Here is a 5,752-nt window from a genome sequence, read left to right on the forward strand (position 1 = left end):
TCATGGTGTTGTTGTATACTTGGTTCCAGTGGTGAAGTATGGAATCGACAGAGATGAAATTGTTCTGGGACGGATACTTGGCGAGGGATTTTTTGGGAGGTCTATGAAGGAATGTACAAGAAATCGGCAAGTCTATTTCCTTACACCCTACTCATACAGTCAATTCTAACACCTCAAATGTGTCTAACTAAACACAATATTGATCTCACTGTTGTGTGTGGGTGTTTGTGTGTGTGTGTGTGTGGTGTGTGTGTGTGTGTGTGTGTGTGTGTGTGTGTGTGTGTGTGTGTGTGTGTGTGTGTGTGTGTGTGTGTGTGTGTGTGTGTGTGTGTGTGTGTGTGTGTGTGTGTGTGTGTGTCTGGTCTTCTGTGTTGTGAACCAGAATGGGGATGGGGAGAGGCTAAGCGTGGCGGTGAAGACGTGTAAAGACTGTTCACCTGATGTCATGGAGAAGTTCATGAGTGAAGCAGGTACAGAGAAAATACTGATCACACTTCACCAACTCACTAGCCTTGTGGTTAGAGTGTCCGCCCTGAGATTGAAAAGTTGGGATCCCGGGCCAAGTCATACCAAAGACTGTAAAAATGGGACACTGCTTGGCACCAGTGGTGTAATTTCTTATTTTTTTTTGCAGGCCTCAAAAGTGGTCACCTGATGTGGTTTAAAAATAGTTTTTTGACGCACCTGTGCGTCAATCTAAGTACCCTAATTAAAAATATCCCCATCAAAATCGTCAGTAATATATATTTTTGTAATGGGCTGGATCTCAATCCACCGCATCCTCCATCAGTTTAATGGGCTGCATCTCAATCCACCGCATCCTCCATCAGTTTAATGGGCTGCATCTCAATCCACTGCATCCTCCATCAGTTTAATGGGCTGGATCTCAATCCACTGCATCCTCCATCAGTTTAATGGGCTGCATCTCAATCCACTGCATCCTCCTATGTCGGCCTTCCTCGTCTGCGGTGGAAGGTGGCAGAGCTACAACGGTGTTTGTCAGACCAGGAGACATCCTGAAAATCTTCTCACAAAAACAGTTTGGCCTACAAAACTAACGTGGAAAGATGAGATTCTCACGGACACGATGGTGTTCTCCGTTTTGCTCTACGACCCCAACAAGTGTCACAGGACTAGTCTGAAGGTAACCACGGTAACTCATACAAATAAAAGGAATTYTGGAGGTAGTTTTGTGCCAACAAAAATAAGGGCTTAAATCTGTTTCCAAAAATAACTAAAATAATACCTGAGCTTTCTTATATGTCCAAGATATAGAACAGACACTTCAAAACCTTTTTCCTTGACAGTCTTTTATTGTCATTAATGATAGTGTTATTCAATTAGATTTTATAGGCTGTAGTAGTAAAGGACGAATTCAATATTTTATCAAATATTTTTTTCATAATATGGGAAATCTATGTCAAAATTTGACTATACCCACTTCTTCAGGCAATATGGGAATTTGTTTTGGCAAAATTTGAGTATACCCACTTTTTCAAGCAATATGGGAATTTGTTTTGGCAAAATTTGAGTATACCCACTTTTTCAAGCAATATGGGAATTTGTTTTAAGCAATATGGGAAWTTGTTTTAYGCAATATGGGAATTTGTTTTGGCAAAATTAGAGTATACCCACTTCTTGGCACACAGCATTAAGAAGAGWTTGMGGGTGWGGCCCTGRGATAGACTAGTGTCCTGTCCAGGGGGTCTACTTGTAGGCGACATCAAGCTGCTTCACGCTACAGAAACAGGAGATAGGCTCCATCCTGGCTCACACAAGACAAGACTCGCAACGATACTTACTTTTTTTTATGAACACTTCATGATCACTTGAATAAGCATCAACAGACCTGATCTGTAGAGACAATACGTTAGGGATTAACATCTCCGTTCTGTACATTACCTTGGAAATAATGGATGAWGCACCGGGACGAGGCGGAGCTGAGTTTGCGGAGTTAATTTTTCCAAAGTAATGTACAGAACGGAGATGTTTATCCCGTTTATCCCGCTTATACCACAAACAATACTAAAGCACACGTTTAACGGTATAAATAATTGGTTGCTAGAGATATATTTATGGACCAAGTTGTTCATCCTGTATGTTCCATAGCCATGCTCTCTGGCAATGTTCTTGTCCCTTGCTTGTTAGGTGGCCAACAACATCTGCAGCCAGAATAACAGCAAAGTAGCTGCATTTGTATTTGTTGAAGATCTTTTCTATTGTCATTCATTTGGATACATCCACAACAKTGAGCTGATGATGCCCGATTTTGCCTGGCAKAGCTAGGAAAGTTTTCCTTCTCGTCTGGACACTRYACACTGTTCATTACAAGGAGATTGCATAGGATATCAAACACTAGGCTAGAAGCGAGCTAAATAGTTTGTTTCTAGCCAACCTGCCAATATGACAGGCGAATAAAAAAAAAWACTAGTTGCTGAAAATAGCCGGTGAAACTAGAAACATGTGGGAGGATTTGACATCTTTAGCAGCAGAGGGGACAGGAGAAATTCATGTTCATCACTCACCACGTTAGGTCATCAGATGCTCTGCAAAAACAATGCTAGCTATGCTTTTCCTCATTGGACCTGTGTTTATAATGTATCCTATTTCAGTATGAGTGGTTGTTGGTTTATCTTTCTGTAACGTTGTAGGAAGTACAGTCTGCATGTGTAGGTGCATATTGCGTCACGATTGCAAGGTGTCCCGATATCTTTTCCCAACTGTCCCGATATCTTTTCCCAACTGTCCCGATATCTTTTCCCAACTGTCCCGATATCTTTTCCAACTGTCCCGATATCTTTTCCAACTGTCCCGAAATCTTTTCCCAACTGTCCCGAAATCTTTTCCCAACTGTCCCGAAATCTTTTCCCAACTGTCCCGATATCTTTTCCCAACTGTCCCGATATCTTTTCCCAACTGTCCCGATATCTTTTCCCAACTGTCCCGATATCTGGTTATTAATGTACATTCTAGAATGCCCTTCTGACCAATCAGAAACAACGATGCTGTGGTATACATACTATTAGTAAGTATTATTATAATATCCAGTCGGATAAACACTACAAACAGCCTACCCGACCCCTCGGAGGTGTCCGCATGGTCCCAAAGCACACCATAGCCTTGTTTTGTATCACATTCCAATTATAAAACTGGGGGGGACAAAAATGCAATTTTACAATGCCCCCCATTGTAAAATTGCATTTTTGTCCCCCCCAGGTACATGTCCCCCCCGTACCCAGTGGAAGTTGKGCCCCTGTGTATCCCTCTTCTAATGTAGCCTTCATATAAAAATGTAAGGAAAAGTTGAATGGTTAAACCTGTCTATTCTCCAGTGATCATGAAGAACTTGAAGCACCCCCACATCGTCAGTCTGATCGGTGTCATAGAGGAAGACCCTGTGTGGATTGTCATGGAGTTATACCAGTATGGAGAGGTGAGAACCACAGCCATACTATGTTGTTAGCCATGACACTATGGGTGCYTTTGTAAATTCGCTCTGGCTATCTACTSCGATTTCAGAGCACTCTCGTCTGAGTGTGCCAGAGTGCAGAATAACTGATGAATTTACYAACGCTCAACACCTGTTGAATATGGCCGGTGTCAGTAAAAGTCGGCAAAAAAAGTGTAATTAAATTGTGGCCAGCAGCCCAGTTACAYTCACCAACYKTCTGGATAACATGAAAACAGCKTAACCAGCTCTGCTAGGGRGAGTAAAATGGTCAGAGTGAAGTGTTCTCTCATTTGTGTCTGGAAGTAGCTAGCAAGCTAGCTAACTTTAGCCAGTTAGCTTGGGTGCTTGACTGCTGTTGTGAGGTCAGAATGCTCAGATCAACCCTACTCCTCYGGCCAGAGTGTCCAGTGTGCGCTCTGAACGCTCCGAGAMCGAAAAGCTCTGAATTTACAAACYYWCWGTCAASASTCTGAATTTACTCTCTCTGGCACTSCAGAGTYAATTAACGAATGCATCCTAAGTTGTTAGCCATTATGCTATGCTGTTAGCCATGACGCTATGTTGTTAGCCATTATGCTATGCTGTTASCCATGACGCTATGTTGTTAGCCATTATGCTATGRTGTTAGCRATMACGCTATGTTGTTAGCCATYARYCTATGTTGTTAGCCATGACYCTATGTTGTTAGCCATYYCGCTATGTTGTTAGCCATGACGCTATGTTGTTAGCCATGACGCTATGTTGTTAGCCATYATGCTATGTTTTTTGCCATGATGTGTGAATCGTCATGGACCTCTACCAGTATGGCTAAGTGAGACAACAGTAGCCAAAATGAACTTGGAAACTCGGATACACTTGAATTATAGCACAATTTCTCCTGTCAGACCTGGGATTCAAACCAGTGACTSTCCAYGCYCTTCTCTACCAGCTTCTRCTGCCTGCTAGCTGGTAGCTGCCCTATCATTCTGTTCCATCTGTCTTCCAGCTGGGCAACTACCTAGAAGAGAACAAGCACAAGCTGACCAACATAACGCTGGTCCTCTTCAGCCTGCAGATCTGTAAAGCTCTGGTCTACCTGGAAGGAATCAACATGGTGCACAGGTAGGGGGAGGCTATACGGCCACGCCTGGGGTCCCAAAATTGATGACGTATGTCACGCAGCGAGAGTAGAGTGGGGACAAACTGATTCAGTTGAGTCAGTCATCCCAGAGCTAGCTAGTTCATGCGTGTGGCTAGAACTTCAACGAGAATTTAAAACTTGTCTGTCGAAGAGTAATTGTTTATTTTTTTTAATGTAGATGTTAATGCCGTAGTTTAACATTTTCTGTAAAAATCACTACAATAAATGTGCTTTAGCCTGTCACCCTGGCCTGATATTAGCTATACTATCTTGCTACTTCCCTCTCCTTTACTGGCCTCATATTAGCTTAACTTCTAACTACTTCCCTCTCCTTTACTGGCCTGATATTATCTACACTATCTTGCTACTTCCCTTCCTTTACTGGCCTGATATATCTACACTATCTTGCTACTTCCTCTCCTTTACTGGCCTGATATTATCTACACTATCTTGCTACTTCCCTTCCTTTACTGGCCTGATATTAGCTTCAACTTCTAACTACTTCCCTCTCCTTTACTGACCTGATTAGCTTCAACTTCTAACTACTTCCCTCTCCTTTACTGCCTGGTATTAGCTACACTATCTTGCTACTTCCCTCTCCCTTTACTGGCCTGATATTAGCGACACTATCTTGCTACTTCCCTCTCCTTACTGGCCTGATATTAGCTTCAACTTCTAACTACTCCCTCTCCTTTACTGGCATGATATTAGCTTCAACTTCTAATTATCCCTCTCCTTTACTGGCCTGATATTAGCTTCAACTTCTAACTACTTCCCTCTCCTTTACTGCAGGACAGCAGTGCTCAGCATTAGTCGGCAAGCAGGAACAGGAACAAAGGACACATTGTGTGCCATGTTGCTTTGCTACTGGCTTGCAGCACAAAGTCTCTCCATTGATCAGTAGACATCAGTGACATCCAGATGGTTACTACCAATATTACAAAGTTATTTCTTGTGTGGGCTGCTATCCTACTCTGAATATAATAAAGTGGGCTGTATCAAAATTGGCTACGTTATCCCAGTGGGAAATACCTTGATACAACACCGTTGTACTGGTCATTCACACCGGCTTATCGTTACGTTAGCCCAGTGGGAAGTACCTTGATACAACACCGTTGTACTGGTCATTCACACCGGCTTATCGTTACGTTAGCCCAGTGGGAAGTACCTTGATAAACACC

The 5,752-nt window shown here is 42.7% G+C and overlaps 1 pseudogene; it reads left to right on the forward strand.

Annotated features, from left to right (window-relative positions):
• LOC112072595 (protein-tyrosine kinase 2-beta-like) overlaps window positions 1–5,752 on the forward strand; it is an 83,453-nt pseudogene that overhangs the window by 48,127 nt on the left and 29,574 nt on the right.

The sequence above is a fragment of the Salvelinus sp. IW2-2015 genome, unplaced genomic scaffold (genome assembly GCF_002910315.2).
Source record: "Salvelinus sp. IW2-2015 unplaced genomic scaffold, ASM291031v2 Un_scaffold1976, whole genome shotgun sequence".
Taxonomy (NCBI): domain Eukaryota; kingdom Metazoa; phylum Chordata; class Actinopteri; order Salmoniformes; family Salmonidae; genus Salvelinus; species Salvelinus sp. IW2-2015.